Genomic DNA, 22,195 nt, shown 5'->3' with positions numbered 1-22,195 from the left:
ATTTTCTTTGTCCGTATTGAAGATCTATTTGTGATACAAATTCTTATAATTTTGTTAATTACCACCTATTCAATACAATAAAAACGTAGTACAAACTTACATATTATTAAGATGTTGATATGGTACATGTTTCGCTCCTTTTTCGTGAGCATCATCAGCTTATTATTATTTACTTAAGGTTATATAAGATCATGAAACAGTTTCTTTGCCATTTTGGAACATACGAGAACATTTTAAATCCTATATCACATTAGAAAGTGTTTCATCAACAAGTTTGTTCACAAACAATATTTCCTATTGACAATATAAAATTAATGCCAATACATTTGTATAAATGTTACTCCAGCAACAACGAGAACAAGTCAAATGTCCTTACCATAGACAGTTATCAACTGCAGAAAATTTTCAATATAGTTAACGAAGTTTTAACGACAAACATACGGTACAAGTTAAGCAATATTGAATCAATACAATTAGCCAGATCTCAGAAGTTTTTTATTTTTTAAATAATTTTAAAGGATGTTCACCAGATGAGTTTTGTCAATAAAATGTTAGATAGATTTTAGACAAATATGTTTTAACTTAAAGACATAATTTTATTGTTATATGACTTGTAAAATATTATAAGATTTGTCAATCAGTCTTATAGGCATAATCTTAATCCAAAATAATTGTTTCATGATCTTATATAACCTTAAGTAAATTATAATTGGCTGATGATGCTCACGAAAAAGGAGCGAAACATGTACCATATCAACATCTTAATAAATAGGCCTATGTAAGTTTGTACTACGTTTTTATGGTATTGAATAGGTGGTAATTAACAAAATTATAAGAATTTGTATCACATACCTCTTAGTCGAGCAGCTCTCCTTCTTTCTCTCAGTTCTACCCAGCCCAAACTTTGCAACAGTTTTGTAACGCTACTCTTTTGTTGGAAATCACCCAGAACAAATCGAGCTGCTTTTCTTTGGATTTTTTCCAGTTCTTAAATCAGGTAATCCTGGTGAGGGTCCCATACACTGGAACCATATTCTAGTTGGGGTCTTACCAGAGACTTATATGCCCTCTCCTTTACATCCTTACTACAACCCCTAAACACCCTCATAACCATGTGCAGACATCTGTACCCTTTATTTACAATCCCATTTATGTGATTACCCCAATGAAGATCTTTCCTTATATTAACACCTAGATACTTACAATGATCCCCAAAAGGAACGTTCACCCCATCAACGCAGTAATTAAAACTAAGAGGACTTTTCCTATTTGTGAAACTCACCACCTGACTTTTAACCCTGTTTATCAACATACCATTGCCTGCTGTCCTTCTCACAACATTTTCGAGGTCACGTTGCAGTTGCTCACAATCTCGTAACTTATTTATTACTCTGTAGAGAATAACATCATCCGCAAAAAGTCTTACCTCTGATTCCACTCCTTTACTCATATCATTTATATATATAAGAAAACATAAAGGTCCAATAATACTGCCTTGAGGAATTCCCCTCTTAATTATTACAGGGTCAGATAAAGCTTCACCTACTCTAGCATTGCATTACTAGCATTGCTCATACCTCAGTCACTTTCATATTGTCAAAGCCAAGGATAAGACAGAGACAGATCTATGAAAGTAACAAAATTGCTCTAGCCTATACCACACTAGGTCCTGCCAGCAAAGGCAGTTGTATGTGTGTGCAATTCTGTTATTTGGAATGCTGTATAGAAACATACAACATAAATTTACCTGAATATATTTTTAAAAGAAACTAAAAATGGAACACTTTGTGTTCTGTTGCAGTTGAGTCTTTAAAATTTGTCATATGTAGACCATGATAGTTACGAATTCCTCATTGGCCATTTTAGATGGTTACTAAGGATATGGATACTTGGGGGACCTCATATAGCATATAGACATTGCATTAATCAACCTACTGCTTCATTAGATGTTGGTTGATATTTGTAGTATGGAATGGTTGAGTGGTAGCTCATTTCTTATGTACATCTGTGGGCATGTTTGTGCTTGTTTTTCGTTTGTAATTGATTTTAAAAGGTTTATAAAGATGAAATCTGTTGGATCTACATATTACAACTACTCATAAATGTGAACAGCACCAGTATGCGCTATCAGTGTCATTTTATTACCCACTGTCATCAAAAGTATGGGAGGTACTAAGGTGATCACGCCGATGGTCATATCATACAATACAATTCAGTTTATTGCTGTTAGACAACATACAGTTGCAATAGACAAAGTCAAATGCAATATATAAGTTACATTAAAAAAAAAATTAAATAGGGCCTACATCTAATTGTCATTAAACGGAGCACTACATTTAAAAGGTTTATATACACTAAAAGGTAAAATGAAAGCTTATCATAGCACTTTGGGCTATTTGTCTATCGAATAGTAACCGTAGAGCTCATCATAACTACCAGTGTTACCTACCTATAGGTGCTGACTTTCATATTCGTAGTGAATAAAAACTGGTTAATATCAGCCATTTTTTGAGAAATGTTTTGAAGTTACTTAAGGTCATATCTTTCCACTGGGTAGGTAGCTTATTGTAAAATTTAATCCCATTATATCTATAATTTTCTTGTGTCTTTTTCAGTCTAACATGCGGTCAATCTAAATCATTTCTTCTCCGTGTATCGTATGAAGGTACATTCCTACGAGAGGTCAGATCGTCAAGACTTTCTTTGATATTAAGGATGTAATGAATTATGTATAGTGATGGGAGGTCATATTTGCAAGTTCTTGAAACATAGGTGTGCATGACTCCCTATTGGCCTTGTCTTTTAACATCTTATTGCTTTCTTTTGCCACTTAAACACATTTCAAATTATCTGGTATTCACAAACACACAAACAGTACACCAGAATTTTAAGTAACATATGCATGTTATAAAAAATCGACACTTGTTATTTAATTATTCTCATTTTGGTTCCGTATTGAAGTTGACCTGTTCAATATACAGGTGGACTTATAATATTGTAATAATACTTGAGACTTGTTATTTAAACCAGAGGTCACATAATATCATTGTATATTTTAATATTATCACTCATATCATGTGACTTTCTTAATTGGATTTAGTAATGTTTTTAAATTATATGTTAAGATAGCTTTGGATTTCATGACCAGCTGAAGATGACTTCTGTGAAGGTCGAAACCAGTACTGCATAGTAATAAGACATAATAAAGTATTGATTAGGTGGACGGTACCCATTCTTTATAATTATGTTTACGTCTATCATTGAGATAGAGTGTGATTAATAATCTATATCTTTAACCCCGTATTAGTTAAATTGGCTTCTCACCAAAATGATCATGTTTGAAATCCTGGCCACAAAATGGAGGTAGGATTTATGAAAAGTCATGCCCATGTTACTTGGATTCCACATAAGCTATGATCATAATATCAACATTTGCATAAAAGTGCAAACCTGCTTATGTTTTTCCCTTGTCTGAACACCTTGCTAGGGACCTTTGTGATGAGTCCCTCAACCTGAAATATGATTAGACTTAAACCATAAATCAAAGGTGAAATGGATGCTGCCATCTACCAGAGGTATTTTCAGAATTGTTTGGAGTCCAGGTATGAAACTTACTTTCATAGGTGCATTGGAGTTTGGAGAAAATTTTGTATGGTACATTCATTTTTATGATGATGTGAGCCAGAACACAGCTATCTAAAGTGTGTGGAATATATTTGAAACAAAACTCTTGGATGGAGGGTGCCAGTTCATTGTCATGAATGCTGAGTAACGCATGTTTTCAGAACTGTGGCATTTAATTTGTGTGGAATTAATGACCCACTTTATATATGCCGAGTGGGGCACAACAGGGTACAGTTCATTCAGGTGGGTGTATGTTATTAATTTATCACTATTGGCCGGTTTAATGGTTAGATTCTTCTGAATGAAGCATATGCAAGCCATAAGGGGTTAGATTTCCTTCAGGTGTTTTTGTAGGCCTATATTTAAGTTTCACCAGCGGTCAAAAGGGCTTGCTTATGGTGAAGGACAGCGACACCATCGTTCAGGAGTTTTATAAGTATGTAACGCAGATCTTCCATCTTGGAAGCTCTACAGCTTATCCTAGTTCAAGAACAATGGTACTTAACTTTCTCATGTATGGCCACTCTTTGCTCTCAGGTGAGTATAATCTACACAGAAAGGGCAGCCAAGAGGAGAAGATCTGGTGGAGAAATGACTAGTTTTTCACATAATATTCGGTGTGTTTTTGAACGGCAAAAGTGACCAGGATGTTCTAGATCTTGTCGCCTTATCCAACTCAAACAGCCAGTAGTGGTTTTCGGTTCACCCTTTGTGGTTAAAACAAAAAGTAAGAATGGTACCTTGGACTTATTGAGAGAGCTAGAAATGTATCCGGATAGCTATCAAAACTACTATAAGGTGTCCTACAATTGATAATTTTTTTGATTGGGACTTCATGAACGATGAGTTGTATTCTAATAGCAAAAGTATGTAATATTTAGACTGGTGTGAACAATTTTATTCAGGGTGTCTACAGGTCATGAAGTTGTCATATGGAATTTTGGTCATTATAGTTCTGAATAATGTTTTCAGGCATGAAAATAGTAAACAAAAGATTTATGATTTGTGGAGTTTACTAGATTCTGTTCCAAGGCAGTTCTGTCATGGAAAGGGGCTTCTCTATAAATAGTGTGTCTCTCATTGAGAATCCTCACAAAACCTTTGTTGTTTGATCTGTTTATTATTAATTTTTCACTATTGGCCGGTTTAATGGTTAGATTCTTCTGAATGAAGCATATGCAAGCCATAAGGGGTTAGATTTCCTTCAAGCATAAGAAATGTCCCTATCACAAAATTGTTGATATTTCAAAACAGCATCGTGCTCCCATCTACCATAGCAGCAGATCAAGAATTACAAAGTTTAAGGGACCGCCGCCTAGAAATTTGGCCAGAATTCTACAGCACGGGTGCGACGATCGATAGGACCTGGACGTCAGCAAACTTCGAGATGAGACATGTACTGTTGAGACTATCTGTGCACGGCTTCCATGATCCCCACTGCAAAAACAAGGTGTACCACAATCCGATGAAGACTTGCATATGCCAACTGTGTGAAAAGACGTGTGATCGTTACCACATCGAACTGTGTACAAAGCGAACAAAAACCATAAGTGAATACACAAAACTAAGTATTAATAGAAATTATATTTAAATTATTTCTTTTGTTGTACTATGCACATTTGTGCGCACTTCCAATATATAAAACAGCAGAATGCTCAGAAGAAAAATAAACTTTAAAAAAGAAGGATCAAGAGGAAAATGTCAGGAAGTCTTGAATGTCCTTCATTAAAAAATGAAAAGTGGATGGAGCAGAAGAAGTAGAAAGTAATTTGTCTATATTTGTGGTGTTAGGGCTCAAGACCCTCTCTCACACTTAACCACAGCATTAAAATTATACAGTTATATAATAGAAATAGTAAAACCATGGACAAATTAAATTATATAGTAATTATAGCAAAGAACTCTATTGTATAGATGAAGACATTTTAAAAGTATGGATACTTTTGAAAATAGTGGATGTATGGTGAATAAACAGATGTATGGTGAATAAACAATTGATGCATTCTTCTCTTGAGAAAATGCATTTTTTCATGTATAGTTATAATAATAATAATAATATTATTATTATTTATTTTATGTCCCACTAAATTTTTTTATTTTTATTTTTTATTATACGGTTTTTGTAGACACAGAAGTGCCAGAATTTTGTCCCACAAGAGTTCTTTAATGTGCCAGTAAATCTACCAACATGAGGCTGGCATATTTGAGCACCTTCAAATACCACCAGGTTGAGCCAGGATCAAACCTGCCAAGTTGGGCTACTAATAATTAACAGTGTTGGAAGTGCAAGACTATTGTATTATTTATATAGTACACTTAAATGTATTAAGAAATAAATGCAAACAAGCAAAAACATAATTAGACAGACTGAATACAAGGTTGAGAGGGCTTTTTTTTTTCTTCCTAATTTGTTTGTTTCAGGGAATACTTAAAAAAATGGTAATGAGAAATGATGATTTTCTGAGATCTGTAGACACCCTGGTATTTACAGCTAGTTATAGGATGGAAGCTGTTATGAGCTTAAGAAATGTAGGCTACCATTCCAGTCCTAGCATAGAGTTGAAATGGAAAAGAATAAAAATAAATTTTGTATCCTCCAAGTTGATGGATCGTTGCACAGTCCAGCTCATCACCAATATGCAAATTGTTGTTTGTGTAAGTTCCCAGTTGCGACAGGTGGAGGCGTGGTCCAGGCAAGGCGAGGCACAGGCGAGTATAATCTCTACAGAAAGGGCAGCCAAGAGGTGAAGGTCTGGTGGAGAAATTACTAGTTTTTCACATAATGTTCGGTGTGTTTTTGAACTGCAAAAGTGACTAGGATGTTCTAGATCTTGTCGCCTTATCCAACTCAAACATCCAGTAGTGGTTTTCGGTTCACTCTTTGTGGTTAAAACAAAAAGTAAGAATGGTACCTTGGACTTATTGAGAGAGCTAGAAATGTATCCGGATAGCTATCAAAACTACTATTAGGGTGTCCTACAATTTTTTTTTTTTTTTACAGAGTTCTAGCCTTGGTAAGGGATAGCCTCACAAAAAATAGGCTCTTGCACCACAGTGAATAAAGGAACTGAACGGGAGGCACGCTTTTTCAAATAGACTTAAGAAGTATGGTGGTGGTGAGTGGGCGAGCGCCTGAGCCTCATCATCATAGTGTGCGTTGGTCCATTTGTTTACTATGTTGAATTATTCATGCTGCATTTTATATTAGTTTTTTTTATTATCACAGTTGTGATAAACAGAAATATGGAAGGTCAAATGAGAAAGGGTGTACTCCACATACATACACAGAGGGGTCCAGAAGAATGTAGACAGTCTTTGGTAGTCAGTATTAATGGAACAAAATGACATACCGTTACAATTCTTGCACGGAAGGAGTTTTTTTATGTGTTCACCCTAGCAGCCAAACAACATCGATGCCGCTGAACTGCTGACTGAACTACGGCTGTCAGTGTTGTCGGTGTGATAGCCGCACAGGATGCCTCGATGGTTTCTCGTAGCTCGTTCAGTGTAGCTGGCTTCTGTCGATAAACTTCATTTTTCAAGGTCCACCATAGGTTGAAGTCGAGGATCTGGAGATCATGGTGGGTATTTAACAGCTCCTCTTCGACCTATCGATCGTCCAGGTAGATTTTCATCCAAGTAGGCTCTAACATCTCTGTGGTAGTGAGGCAGAGCGCCATCTCGTTGTAGGTAAAATCTTTTATTTCCAAACACCTCTTGGATGGCAGGTAAAATCGATGTTTGTAGTATAGGAAGATACGCCTCACCAGTTATGGTACCTTCGAAGAAGAATGGGCCAATCAAAACGCGCAATGACAGACCACACCACACATTAACACCGATAGATTAACATGTTTGCACACATGAGTGTGAGGATTTTCAGGAGCCCAGTATACAATTGTGGTGGTTTACAGTACCGTTCAGTTTGAATTGTGCCTCGTCAGACCAGATAACCATCCCTGCAAATCGTTCATCCGCGCGAAGCATGCCTTCAAACCACTCGCAGTACTCCATCCTTCGATCCGGGTCATCCTCGTTCATAGCATGCAGTGATCTTGGAACGTACACTTTCCACTTTGCAGCCTTCAGAATTCGTCATTAGGTTCATCGGCTTATCCCGCTTTCATGTGCACCCTGATTCACAGATATTTGAGGTGACCTAGTAAAATGTTGCAACACAGCAGCACTGGAAGCTGGACTTGATGTTTTTGGTCGGGCAGACCTTTTCTTATGCACATCCTGAACAGTACAGTCGACTTCAAATTTATCGTGAATACGATAAATTGTTGTATGTGTTGGTGGCTGAGTTCCGTGCACATTATGCCATTGCCGTTGTACCTCCATCATGTTTCCGCACTTCCAGTACCACTTCAATATGGCCTTGTGTTGCTCAAACGACAGTCTTACTTCATTCCTTGCTGCACTGCCATCTGCTGGAAAACGCGCGCCAAGCATGTCGCGCCTTTCACGTGACCATCATCTGTAACAATGGACTATGCTACTGCACAAGAATTGGAACGATATGTAATTTTGTTCCAAAGATATTAACTATCAAAGAGTGTCTACATTTTTCTGGACCCCTCAGTACAGTAATATGCCTTTTTGTTTCAGTACATTAATTGTAGCTTGTATAACCTTCAGTCTGCATTTCCAATCTGTGAATGTGTACATTTCAAGGAAACGTTAATAAAGTTAAGAGGTTTTACAGTCTCTCAGAAAAAAGGATGAGCACATGATATTGCTTAAGTTCTTTACAGGTTCACTTTTCTCCATTGAAAATTGAACCTGTAGATATGTTTGTGTGGGTTTATATCTACCTAAATCCCGAATTATATTTTGATAATAATTATAATTAAAATTGATAGAATATTAAATGTTAGTAACATACGAGAAGACGCTCATATTTTTTGGCAGCTGTACATCCCGCTGACTACAGTTTTACATCAGAGTGTTGAAAATTTATCTCCCAGGAGTTCTTTTGCATGCTGGTAAATCTTTTGACATGAAGCTAGTGGATTTAAAGTCTTTCAAATACCACCAAACTGAGCCGAGATCAAACTTGCCAACTTGAGCTTGAGAGCCAGCACTCGACCATCGGAGCTAGTCAGCCTGGCGTAGACTTCCAGTCCCTCGCATTTGGCAAGCCTCGGACATATTGGAGGGAAGGAGTCCTACTTCCTTTTGACAGTCCAAGGATTCCTTGGAAACAACTCTGTGAACAAAATGGAATTTAATTGGATGCTATAAAAATTAATAGAATTTATGGAAGGAAAGAAGTAGAATTGGCTGAGTTAGCAGAGAGGTTGCTTCCGGGTATGTTAGGAGTTAATGATGTTCGGGTCAGGGGAGGTAAAGAAGGAAGAGATAGGACAAGGGGAAGGGCAGAGTAAGGTGGGATTGTTCGTTAGGGAAACCATGACCTGCAACAGAGTTTCTGTTAAGCATGTAAATGTATGAATGATGTGGATAGATTCAGCACTTGCATGAATTAGGACAAAATTGTCTCCATGTGGATAGATTTATTGTAGCAATTGCAGGAAATGGAACAAGAATTGTCATGGTATATTCAGCACTTGTGAGAGGGGATGAGGATGAAGCAAACAAGTTTTATGAAACACTGACTTGTATGCTCAGGGCCAACAGCAAAGACATGATAGTATTAATGAACAATTTCTGTGAGAGTTGGAAATACCGAGCTCGATAGCTGCAGTTGCTTAAGTGCGGCCAGTATCCAGTATTCGGGAGATAGTAGGTTCGAACCCCACTATTGGCAGCTCTGAAAATGGTTTTCCGTGGTTTCCCATTTTCACACCAGGAAAATGCTGGGGCTGTACCTTAATTAAGGCCACGGCCGCTTCCTTCCCACTCCTAGCCCTTCCCCGTCCCATCGTCGCCATAAGACCGATCTGTGTCGATGTGGCGTAAGGCAACTAGCAAAAAAAAAAAAAGAGTTGGGAATAGAACTGAATGATATGAAAAGGTGGAAGATATAGAAGCTAATATGAATTGGAAGCTTTTACTGGATTTCTGTGCTATGGTAGTATGAGATTAACACACACACACACACACACATATATCTTCCTTATAGATTGTTATGCCTTTCAGCATTCAGTCTGCAAGTGTTTGTGAATTTACTAAGCACCACCATAGTTCTGTGGTCTCATTTAGGTCTATAACTCTTATCTTTAAATTATTACAAACTGTGTTTGACCCTTGTCTTCGTGGTTTCTCCCTACTTCTCTTACCCTCCATGACCAAGTCCATTATTTTGTTAGGTAAGCTATCCTCCTCCATTCGCCTCATATGATCCCACCACCGAAGTCGGTTTATGCGTATATCTTCTTCAATCGAGTTCATTCCTAACTTAACCTTTATTTCCTCATTCCGAACATCCTCCTGCCATGTTCCCATCTGTTCGTACTAGCAATCATTCTCGCTACTTTCATGTTTGTTACTTCTAACTTATAAATAAGATATCCTGAGTCCAGCCAGTTTGCACTTGCATAAATCAAAGTTGATCTGAAAACAGACTGGTGTAAAGACAGTTTCTTTCGGGAGTTTACTTTCTTAGTACAGAATACTGTTGATCGCAACTGTGAACTTGGTTTAGCGTTGTTGCACCTTGATTCAATCTCACTTACCATACTACTATCCTGACATTCAATTCTCATAGGTTTCTTACATACTGACATCACTTTAGTCTTGAAAAGGCTTTTTTTAAAGTCTCTGCACCTATTTTCAAGTCGTCATCATAGGCCAAACTGCTTACTATATTTCCACCTGACTGAATCCCTTACTGCCACTTTATACCTTTCAGTAGCAACCAGCAATCTTGCTGTGTACTCCCATTTCACATCTAGTGCACTGGACAATTGCAAGCAGGTTAATGCTGTGTACACAGTCTTTTCCAAAGCTTTCGGCTCTGTGCAGCATAATGTTCTTCTGACCAAGTTGTCAGCATATGGCATTCATGGAAGCTTGCTTGAATAGATTAAGAGCTATCCTTACGTCAGGAGGTATTCAGTAAAATATGAGGGTATCCTTTCTCGTCCTTAACAGTCTATGTCTGGTGTTCCACAAGGTCCACTACTGTGACCTTTGGGTTGCCTTATATTTGCTAATAATCTGCTATCACAAATCCATTCAAACAACTACCTGCTCTATGCTGATGACCTTCAAATTGAAAAGATGAGTGACTATGAATTGTTAGTGTGACATAAATAATATTAGTGATTGGTGCAAAAAGTGGCATTTGTTGTAGGAGTCATCAGTCCATAGACTGGTTTGATGCAGCTCTCCGTGCCACCCTATCTTGTGCTAACCTTTTCATTTCTACGTAACTGTTGCATCATACATCTGCTCTAATCTGCTTGTCATGTTCAAACCTTGGTCTACCCCTACCGTTCTTACTGCCTATACTTCCCTCAAAAACCAACTGCACAAGTCCTGGGTGTCTTAGGATGTGTCCTATCATTGTAGTGTCCACATTCTGGAAAGTCAGGGAAAAAATTTTGGTCAGGGAAATAGACAAAAAATCTGGAAAGTCAGGGAAATCTTCCCCAATGATGGATTTGAGGGGATATTTTTAGGCTCTAGTCTGTTGTAACCCAGGATATTGTAGCATTTCTTTTTCAGGTATTTTTTTCACAAGAAGTGCATAACAATTCTACAATTTCTGTTATGCCCTAGTGTCATTTCTTTCAACCATTTTTATGTTATTTTTCTTTATTTCAGTTCTAGGATGCTTTCTTGAAACTCATGACAATGGCTAACAAGCAGTGTACATTTAATAAACTTCGGCTAGACAGTAAAGTGTTTTCGGAACTGAGCGGTTGGTTGGACATATTGGTAAATGATGCAACTTCAGCATATTGTAAAGTATGTTGTAAATATTCAAACTCAGTTATATGGGCAAACAAGCAGTCACTTCTCATGCTACTCATATAAAATAGATGAAAGCTAAGTCTTCCGAGCCAACAGTGTCTTCCTTTGCAAAGAATACCTCTACTCCATCTTCACTTGAAGATATGCTGCCGAGAGTTAACACTACATCCACCGTTACAAAGGAATTAGCAGTGCCGGGAACAAGTCAAAGGAGTTTAAAGACTTGCAGTGTGAATAAAGATGATGTTATATCAGCTGAAGCCATATGGGTTCTTCAGGTTGTCACTGGAAAGACATTTCTCAACTCTTGTGATGAAACCTCCGCAACATTCAAAACAGTGTTCCCTGACAGTAAAATTTCTTAAAACTTCATATGGGCAAGACTAAAGCTTCCTATGTTATAAATCATGGATTAGCCCATATTTTAAAGAAGTTTGCAAAATGACTTAAAACAGTGCTCTGACTATGTTGTTTGTTTTGATAAATCATTAGATAAATTTGGCCAAAGAGGACAAATGGACTTGTGTGTTAGGTTTAGGGATGACCGGGCGAGTTGGCTGTGCGCGTAGAGGCGCGTGGCTGTGAGCTTGCATCCGGGAGATAGTAGGTTCGAATCCCACTATCGGCAACCCTGAAGATGGTTTTCCGTGGTTTCCCATTTTCACACCAGGCAAATGCTGGGGCTGTACCTTAATTAAGGCCACGGCCACTTCCAACTCCTAGGCCTTTCCTATCCCATCGTCGCCATAAGACCTATCTGCGACGTAAAGCCCCTAGCAAAAAAAAAAAAAAGGTTTAGGGATGTAAATCTTCAAAAGTTGCAACAAGGTATTGGAATAGTGCATTTTTAGGCACGGCAACTGCGGATCACTTATTAGATGGGTTTATAAATGGACCATCCTTACCTTTAAGCAATATTTTGCAAGTCTCAATGGATGGTCTGAATGTTAACTTCAGTTTTATTTTTTTAAACTTGAAAATAATTTGCAAGTGCTAAACCCCGAGGCTAAATCTTTTCTTGATATAGGCATATGCAGTTTGCATACAGTGAATTGAGCCATGAAAACTGGGATCTCCAAAATTGACTGGGACCTTTTTAACTTTTTCAGATCTCCGCACAATCTTTTTAAAGATAGCCGTGCTCGACGTGCTAAATATATAGACATAACGACAAGTACCACATTTCCTTACAAATTCACTGAAATAAGATGGTTGGAAAATGGATGCTGTGTTGATCAAGCTCTTAAAAGATATGATCATCGACGAATCTGTGAAAGAGTACACTAAAAAAAAAAACTTCAATACCTTAGAGAAGCTGTGAAGAATTCACTACTTAAGGCAAAATTAAGTGCATTTGGAAGTATTTTGCCAGATGTTGAACCTATCCTCAGAAGATTTCAAAGTCAGAATTCTATGGTGCCTGTGACTGATTTGTCTTCAAATTTGAAAACTGTTTTGAACATAGACCTAGACTAATTGGAATTCATTATATTCACCTACATTAGAAACACAAGTTAATTACTTTTGATATCAGGAGTGCTTTAAATCCACATGAAATAGTATTAGATTGCTGTGGTAAAGTAATTTTGTTCTCATATTTGAATTACTCTTATAAATAAGGTAGTTGTACTTTGTTCTTTGGAAATTATAAGATAAAGGTATATGTTAGGCCTACATGTTACTTTTAAACAATTTGTTTATACTGTATATATAAAGTGCCCATCAATGTCATTGTTTTTCCGTAAATAATTGAAAAAAAGGAAGTGGAGAGAGAATTAGGCCAGCTATAGGAATGGTGGAGGCTGGAATTTCCTTTTTTGTAAAACATGCTGTTCGGCAAATGAACTTGCTGCTCAGTTTTCGTGAGTCAGATAAATTTTTATTAGTAGGTCAGGGAAACTTAAGAGAACATATGTGGTCACTATATATCATTCTGTCTCCTCTTCTTGTTACATTTAGCCAAATCGATCTCTTCTCACCAGTTTGATTCAGTATCTCTTCATTCATGATTCGATCTATCCATCTCACCTTGAGCATTTTTGTAACACCACATTTCAAAAGTTTCTATTCTCTTCCTCTCTGAGCTAGTTATTGTCCATGTTTCATTTCCATACAATGCCACACTCCAAACAGAAGTCTTCAAAACATCTAATTCCTACATCAATGTTCGAACTGAGCAAAATTCTTTTCATAAGAAAAGCCTGTATTGCTTGTGCTAGTCAGTACTTTGTCCTCCTTATTTCTGCCATTATTAGTTATTTTACAATCCAAGTAACAATATTCATTTACTTCCTTTAAGACTTCATTTCCTAATCTAATATTTTCTGCATCACCTTCAACCATCAACTTCGTCCATTAATGATCTTGGTGTTCTTTTTAGTATTTAAAATGGTTTTATCTTTCAGTAAGTACGTGTTAAATATTGTCAACAAGGCATTTAAGAAGTTATGCTTCCTCAAAAGAAATTGCAAGAGTTTTAAATTTGTCTCATTGAAAACCCTATATTTCTTGCTTATATGGTCTTTTTTCACTATGATGTATGATTTTCTAATTGTCTACTAATAAAAAGTTTTTGAAAAATAATTTTCCTTTGTCAGTGTTCTATTTTTTACAAGGATGTTCTCTTCATTTGTTCTTCCCAAGGCGAATGTTCTTTGTTTTAATTTTATAAAAGTGGCTCTTGAATTCAGTTAATGCAGGATCCCTGAAGCTGATTGCTGTCATTATTATTATTATTATTATTATTATTATTATTATTATTATTATTATTATTATTATTATTATTATTATTATTATTATTATTATTATAAGAGCTTCCCTGAAATCTTGTTGTTTACAACAAACCTACTTGTGTCCTTGGAGGAGCAACGGCTAATGCAGCCTTCCGTCTTGTGAAGTAATGATGTGTAAGACACATCTATGGGAGGATAGAGCACCAGATCCATTATAACTGACTGTGAATTTTGAAAATCTATTTAGGAAGGGATGTATTCTGGGGATTTTTCAGTGATACAGGCTGCTATCTGTCTGCAGACTTAATCATGCAGGGTGTTCACAAGCATTTTAGAAATGATGGTAGAGAGTAATTTGGATGAAAACAACCTAAGAGTACTGAATGTCATGTAGGAAATACAAAACTGGAACAGCTGGATCATTTCAAGTACTAAAGATGTTCTTTCTGGATGGTAGTATAGTGAGTGAAATCAAATTGAGGTGTAGCAAAGCTAGTGCATTGAGCTCACAGTTGCGGTCAGTGGTATTCTATAAGAAGTAAGCTCTTGATCAAAACTATCTTTACATCAGTCTGTTTTCAAATCAACTGTTCTGTAGGAAAGCAAAAAGTGGGTAGATTTAATATAACTCATTCATAAGTTGAAAGTAGCAGATTTAAAAATGGCAAGAATGAAGGCTGGTTCGAACAGATGAAAGCAATGGTAGATGAGAAAATAAAGACCAAACAAGGAATGAATGATAAATGAAGCTGTGCATATGAGCAGACTTTTAGGTGGGGTCGTAACACAAATGGAGGAGGATAGATTGCCTAGGAGAATAATGGACTCCACCGTAGAAGGTAAGAGAAACAGAAGAAGACTGAGATGATGATGGGTAGGTGTGGGCCACAAAGGTAATTGCAAATAGAGGGTTGTGGAAGTGCTAAGTTAACTCACCGAGACTTGCACTCTGAATGCTGAAATGTTTGCCAGTCTATAATGAAGATGGCTGGCCGCCTTTGTTGGTGAGATCTAGTGTTTATAGTGCACTCCAGTATGTTGGTGTGGGCTAGATCAAATTTGCTACCTTCATTGACCTTGGCTTTGACCATATATGAAAGTGACTTGAGGTATCAGTGGTGCTAGTAATGCCATTTGTTATGCAGCCAGTTCCTGTTATGAATGGTGTGAAAATATCACCCATAGGGTCAGTCGGTGCATGCTTTTCAGTGGGGTTGGAAGACTGATATGTAGTAGTAACTTCTGGCTCGATGAGGAAGGCAACAGGAAACCACCTTACTCCTCATTTCCCTAGAATGCCTCTTCAGTGGTGCATAGGTCATCTATGACAGCTGATGGCACAGCTGTTGAGGATCAAACTAGCCTTCGGGCTGAATACTTAACAATGAAGATGTATGTATATATTTTGGTGTGTAAGTACAACATTGGAGGCAAAACTCGTTCATTTCATCCGGCAATGACTGATTTCTGCCTTTGCTGGTAAGACCTAGTTTTTACAGTGCTCTATGTCTTTTGGTATGGACCAGTCTCGGTCTCAGATTTGGCTTCGACAATGTAAAAGTGATATAGATGTTGATTCCCATAGGGAACCTGAAATATTTGTTCCGAATGAATAAATTTATAATACCAGCCATGCATCTTGGTGGGTGTGCTGTTTATCAGCTGATGAGCCCAACTTAGCACACTGGGGCGAAACGCTGGCAACCAGGAATGAGTTAGCTGGAAAATTTATAATGTCCAATAATAGTATTAATGTAAAAGTGACCGAGGTATTTGTAATAACTTCTGGCTCAACGAGAAAGGCAATGGGGAAGTACCTCAGTCGTCATTTCCTAGTATATCTCTTCAGTGATGCGTAGGCCATCTGCGACACCTGATGGTGGAGCTATTGAGGATCCAACCAGCCTTTAGGCTATGTACTTATGCCGATGGTGGAGCTGCTGAGGATCCAACCTGCCTGTGGGATGAGTAATTAATATACATTGACTGCCTTACTGTCGCATTTGTTGATTCACTTTGTGATGGCTATTGAAGTTCAGAAACAATATTGTTCACTGCAAGGATTATTCTGGACAGATACACTGTATATGAACGTGTTGTTGTCTCAGGAATATTTGAGGCTATCACTGCAATAATGCTCCAGCCCCAAGTTGGTTGGTTTGAGAGAATGGAAAATAGAAGCTATTGATGTATTATATGGTGTAGTATAAGTTACACTTCGTGGTACATAACTGATATTTTTAATATATGACATACGGGCACATATTTATATTATTCTTGTAGTAGAAAAGTGTACAGTCTCAGGACTAGACAAGCTGATCCCAACTAAATTTGGAAGCGCATAATTGAAAGGCGCAGATATGTGTCGTACATGATTGTGAAAGTATGAATATTGGGATTTTTTTTAGTTTAGGCTACTAGACATTTGATAGAGTTGCCAATAATACATGAAATATTTAAGGCATTATTGCAGTACAAACTTTATTCAGACTTGTGTGATACAGACAGCTAAGTTACGATATTAATGTTCATCAGTAACTTAATTCACATAAGTGGTTATTGCACACTTCTTTGCAGATGTAGTCATCTTAAGATAATAGGGATGGCCATATTGATCTAAGTACATAATGAACCCATGTTTTGACATTATTTTAAATGTAATGTAGCAGACGAGCCCAATCTGTTGCGATCCTTGGAATGCCTTGAATTCGCACGTACATGGAGGCTTGGTTGATACACAAGTCTATACATGCTCTAGCCAGTACTGGCATTTGTTACATGGTCACCAAATTAAGTACCATAAAAGTTGCATTCTTTCTTTCAAATCTCATGGCATTTTTATCCGCACAATTTACTTTTATTTGATGTACATCTTTTCTAAGTCCTCATTAAGTCTACTCTTCCTGGGTGACAGCTATGGCATGTTTTATCATATAGTAGTCACTTTGTGGTGGATGAAAAGAGAGATTAAATTTCAGTTAAAATATTCCAAAAGATGTTGTTAGTTCCCAAGTCATGTTGTCTTTTATAAAAACTGTATAACTTCTCTAGACTTAGATTTGGTGACATTTATGTAGAGGAATGAGGACAAGTGCTGTACAGTATATGTTACATTCTTTGTTGTATATAGTGTATATATAGGTATGTTTATATTGGTTAAAAAGGTCCCAAACCTTGACCTAAAGGTTGTTTACAGGCTGAAGATGCCCAAAATAATGGGTGAAACATGTACCTGACCAAATAAGTCTACATAAAATCATGTAGATAATAACCACATTAAACGTGGAAAGTATTGAATAGGTGGTTTTTTATTAAATTATCCTTGATATCTATGCCTAACGTCATCTTCAATACGGAACGATAATGAGAGTTGTTACTTGTAATTCTTTTCCAGGCCGAGAAAGTAATTAGTGGAAAACTGAACTCAAAATCGATGTGGGGCGAAATTTTTTTTGATTGTATCGATTCCATAGGCAACATTTCAGTTGATCCTTCAGGAGCTGGCTGTTGTCTTCAACATGTTATGGATATAATCACCAGACTTGCTTATCATTATCTGAAGTGCCGATTTTTCTTCAGAATGAAAGAAATCCGGCGAGATTTACAATTTATAATAATATAAGAAATTTATTTTAACTCAACCTATTCAATACATACAAGATGTTAACATATTAGTTAAACATCATTAAAAATCGTTGAGACATGTTTCGCCCCTTCGGTGGGGCATCATCAGTCATATCAAATACCTTAAAATTCTTTTTTTTTTTGCTAGGGGCTTTACGTCGCACCGACACAGATAGGTCTTATGGCGACGATGGGATAGGAAAGGCCTAGGAGTTGGAAGGAAGCGGCCGTGGCCTTAATTAAGGTACAGCCCCAGCATTTGCCTGGTGTGAAAATGGGAAACCACGGAAAACCATCTTCAGGGCTGCCGATAGTGGAATTCGAACCTACTATCTCCCGGATGCAACCTCACAGCCGCGCGCCTCTACGCGCACGGCCAACTCGCCCGGTCCTGAAAATTCTACCAGACATCTGGTTGGAAATTATAAAAATATGTTACCTGAGTGAATACAGTACATTAAAAAACATTTACAAGATCTTATCATTAACAAAATATCAAAATTAATTAAAAAATGTTACACTAGTGAACACGTTGGTGAATTTTCACTCAAAACAAGGCCGTCTACTGTACAATATTGACAATAAGGGTAGTTAAAGTCTTATTTGGTGCTAAGTTCAAAGACAGTTTAAAATTTATGTACAAATGTTGAGAATGAATGCAGAATACATATAATTGCAATTTAATGTACGTGTATTTTACATTTTAAAATAATGTGGAAAAACCTTCCAAATTTGTATTAATTTCCATGGAAAAAAATATTTTTACTCCGGACCTCAATATTACGGTCCTGGTGCAGTCTAATCAGAAATGGCTTCAAGATGTGAAATTTTGTATGCGATTTATGATCAGCTCATGTATTTTTTTTTCTAGTTGCTTTACGTCGCACCGACACAGATAGGTCTTATGGCGACGATAGGACAGGAAGGTCTAGGAGTGGGAAGGAAGCGGCCGTTGCATTACGTCGTGATGATTAATTAGTCAACATAAACATCCAAGTTGAATTACGACGTAATGCAACATTTTTACATGAGCTGATCATAAATCGCATACAAAATTTCACATCTTGAAGCCATTTCTGATTAGACTGCACCAGGACCGTAATATTGAGGTCCGGAGTAAAAAAAAAAATTTTTTCCATGGAAATTAATACAAATTTGGAAGGTTTTTTCCACATTATTTTACAATGTAAAATACATGTACAGTAAATTGCAATTATATGTATTCTGCATCCATTCTCAACATTTGTACATAAATTTTAAACTGTCTTCGAATTTAGCACCAAATAAGACTTTAACTACCATTATTGTCAATACTGTGCAGTGGACGGCCTTGTTTCGAGTGAAAAATCACTAACGTGTTCACTAGTGTAACATTTTTAAATTAATTTTGATATTTTGTTAATGATAAGATCTTGTAAATGTTTTTTAATGTACTGTATTCACTCAGGTAACATATTTTTATAATTTCCAACCAGATGTCTGGTAGAATTTTAAGGTATTTGATGTGACTGATGATGCCCCGCCGAAGGGGCGAAACATGCCTCAACGATTTTTAATGATGTTTAACTAATATGTTAACATCTTGTACTGTATTGAATAGGTTGAGTTAAAATAAATTTCTTATATTATTATAAATTAAGATTCTTTCAATATGGAAAAAATGATTTTCATTACTTGTAATGAGATTTACAATCTTGAACATCAGCCAAATCTTCACGTAAGTTTTCGAAAGTCCAGTAACCGACAAACTGAGTTGGTAAGTATAGTATTACCTTTAAATAGTTCATGGGTGTTTGTTTTAATATGCTGGGAGTTAGGTGTTATTTATCTGTATATATACACTCGAGTAACCTGTGCTTTACGCAACATGTGATGAAGGTCGTAGCTCTTATTTCCGTTTGTGATTTTTTTTCAGTTGTACCCTCTCGTGGTATTGCAATTGTAATCTCTCATTGTTTTTAAAATTACAGTGTATATACTTATCAATTAGGGAGTAATACGTTTCCTCTGGCACCATTCCTAAGACCAGCTGATCGGTACTGTGGACATATCCCACTCTAGCGCTACCTGGCTCACTGATCCCCGTCCAGCACACGACTGCATCAGTGAACTCCCTGTGGTTCCTTTTATAGCCTAGGCCGGAACGCGTGTAAATTTTGGGGAGCACTGGCGAAGCCGCGAGCTGGCCGAGGATACATTGGTGGCGACCAGAAACCAGGAACACCACAGTGCTTTGTTAATAAGAAATTACATCAAGGCCACGAGAGCCACTTGGCAAGAAAATATACACAAATGGAGTAAATAGTTATATACAATATACAAAAGGTTACATACGATCTTGGCGGTGTATGATGAATCTGTTGTGCTGGTGGAGAGCTGCTTCTCGGTGGATCCCCTGCTGGTTCGGAAGGTAGTGGTGAAGGTGGTGGAAGTCCTGTGATCTACCTGGTCACCGGAGCGGGACGAGGTACCAGGTTAGACGGGTGGTCCTTAGTGATGATCCCTGCTCGCACCTCCCGATGCTGTCGAACTACTTTCCCGCGCCTCCTCGTGCTCTGCGGTCCCGTCCACGGGCCCGTCCGTGGATGACCGGGGTTGGACGCGGTTGTGGTTGAAAGGAGAATCCCTCCGTTGTCCATGCGAGGGTCTTGGACGTAGCGGCATTGAGCTGGATTGCTGCCTGCCATCCCTTGTTTTCTGCGATGTACAACAGGTTGGCTCGAGTTGCAAAATAACTTTGCTGGGCGACGTCGAGATGTTCCCAGACGCTGAGACCCCAGAGGGCGGTCTCTATGTCGTGGCGATCGCGGCTGGCTGATGTCACCACAAGTTGCTGTTGGAGGGTTAGTGCAAGTTGGTGCACCCGTTGAGGGTCTGGATTGACCCATCCCGATGTGTTTTCTGGTGGACGTAGAAGATGCCACTGAAGAGGTGGCTGATGTTCTTGAACTGTATCATTCATTGGATTGTAGTCTTCCGATTAAATGAAGTTACTCTCTGGGCAAGAGTGTTCTGGTTGAGGGCGAGAGAGTCCAGTTTCTGTTGTATGGATTGCATGTGTTGAAGAATGGCTAAGTCTGGTTGCCCTTGCGCCATGGATGCCGAGGTGCAGATTCCGCCTGGCGGTCAGCCGACGTATCTCGAGAAGAGGATTGAGATGTGCTTTTATTGCGTCTGGAGGAGCGTGACTTTGTCTCAGGAAATACTCTCTCGCCCTCAACCAGAACACTCGCCCAGAGAGTATCTTCATTGGAATCAGAAGACTGCAATTCAATGAATGATACAGTTGAAGAACATCAGCCACCTCTTCAACGGCCTCTAACACCGCACCCACAGGGATGGGTCAATCCAGACCCTCAACAGGTGCGCCAACTGGCACTAACCCTCCAACAGCAACTCGTGGTGACATCAGCCGGCCGCGATCGCCGCGACATGGAGACTGTCCTCTGGGGTCTCAGCGTCTGGGAACATCTCGACGTCGTCCAGCAAAGTTATTTTGCAACTCGAGCCAACATGTTGTACATCGCAGTAAACAAGGGATGGCAGGCAGCAATCCAGCTCGATGCCACTAGATCCGAGACCCTCACATGGACCCCGGAGGGATTCTCCTTTCAACCACAACCGCGTCCAACCCCAGTTGGCCGCGGAGCACGAGGGGGTGCGGGAAAGTAGTTTGACAGCATTAGGAGGTGCGAGCAGGTACCATCACCAGGGACCAGGTGGATCACAGGACTCCCACCACCTTCACCACCACCTTCCGAGTCAGCATGGGATCCACTGACAAGCAGCTCTCCACCAAGATTGTAACCTTTTGTATAATACCAATATAATGGTCCGTTATTGGACATAATAAATTTTCCAGCTAACTCATTCTTTTTTGCCTGCGTTTCGCCCTCGTGTGCTAAGTTGGGCTCATCAGTTGGTACTTAGCACACCTACCAAGACGCAAGGCTAGTGCATACCGTGGAGGCCACTGCATAGGCTACTTGAAGCCACCAGCAGTGCCAATGCACTATGAGAGACTATGTCTCACTTCCAATAACAAGTAGTCCATGCAGTGGCCTCCATGGTATGCACTAGCCTTGCGTCTTGGTAGGTGTGTTAAGTACCAACTGATGAGCCCAACTTAGCACACGAGGGCGAAACGCAGGCAACCAAGAATACAATACAATACATTTATTTTGTCTGGCAAGATTAAGGCTATTAGGCCCTCTCTTCCATCTAACCAGAAAAGACAGTTTTTACATGTGCAAAATTGAAATAAGTACACTTACTATTGAAACATCTTGCAACTACTAAACAATACAATATTATGATTAAAAAAGGAAAAA

The 22,195-nt window shown here is 38.2% G+C and overlaps 1 protein-coding gene across 1 annotated transcript in view; it reads left to right on the top strand.

Annotated features, from left to right (window-relative positions):
* The window catches only part of LOC136858474 (armadillo repeat-containing protein 7), a 57,022-nt gene that overhangs the window by 2,274 nt on the left and 32,553 nt on the right, over positions 1 to 22,195 (top strand). The window lies entirely within an intron of this gene.

This window comes from Anabrus simplex, chromosome 1 (assembly GCF_040414725.1).
Source record: "Anabrus simplex isolate iqAnaSimp1 chromosome 1, ASM4041472v1, whole genome shotgun sequence".
Classification (NCBI taxonomy): Eukaryota; Metazoa; Arthropoda; class Insecta; order Orthoptera; family Tettigoniidae; genus Anabrus; species Anabrus simplex.
Note: the sequence above shows the minus strand (reverse complement) of the source record. Positions and strands in the feature narration are given on the sequence as shown.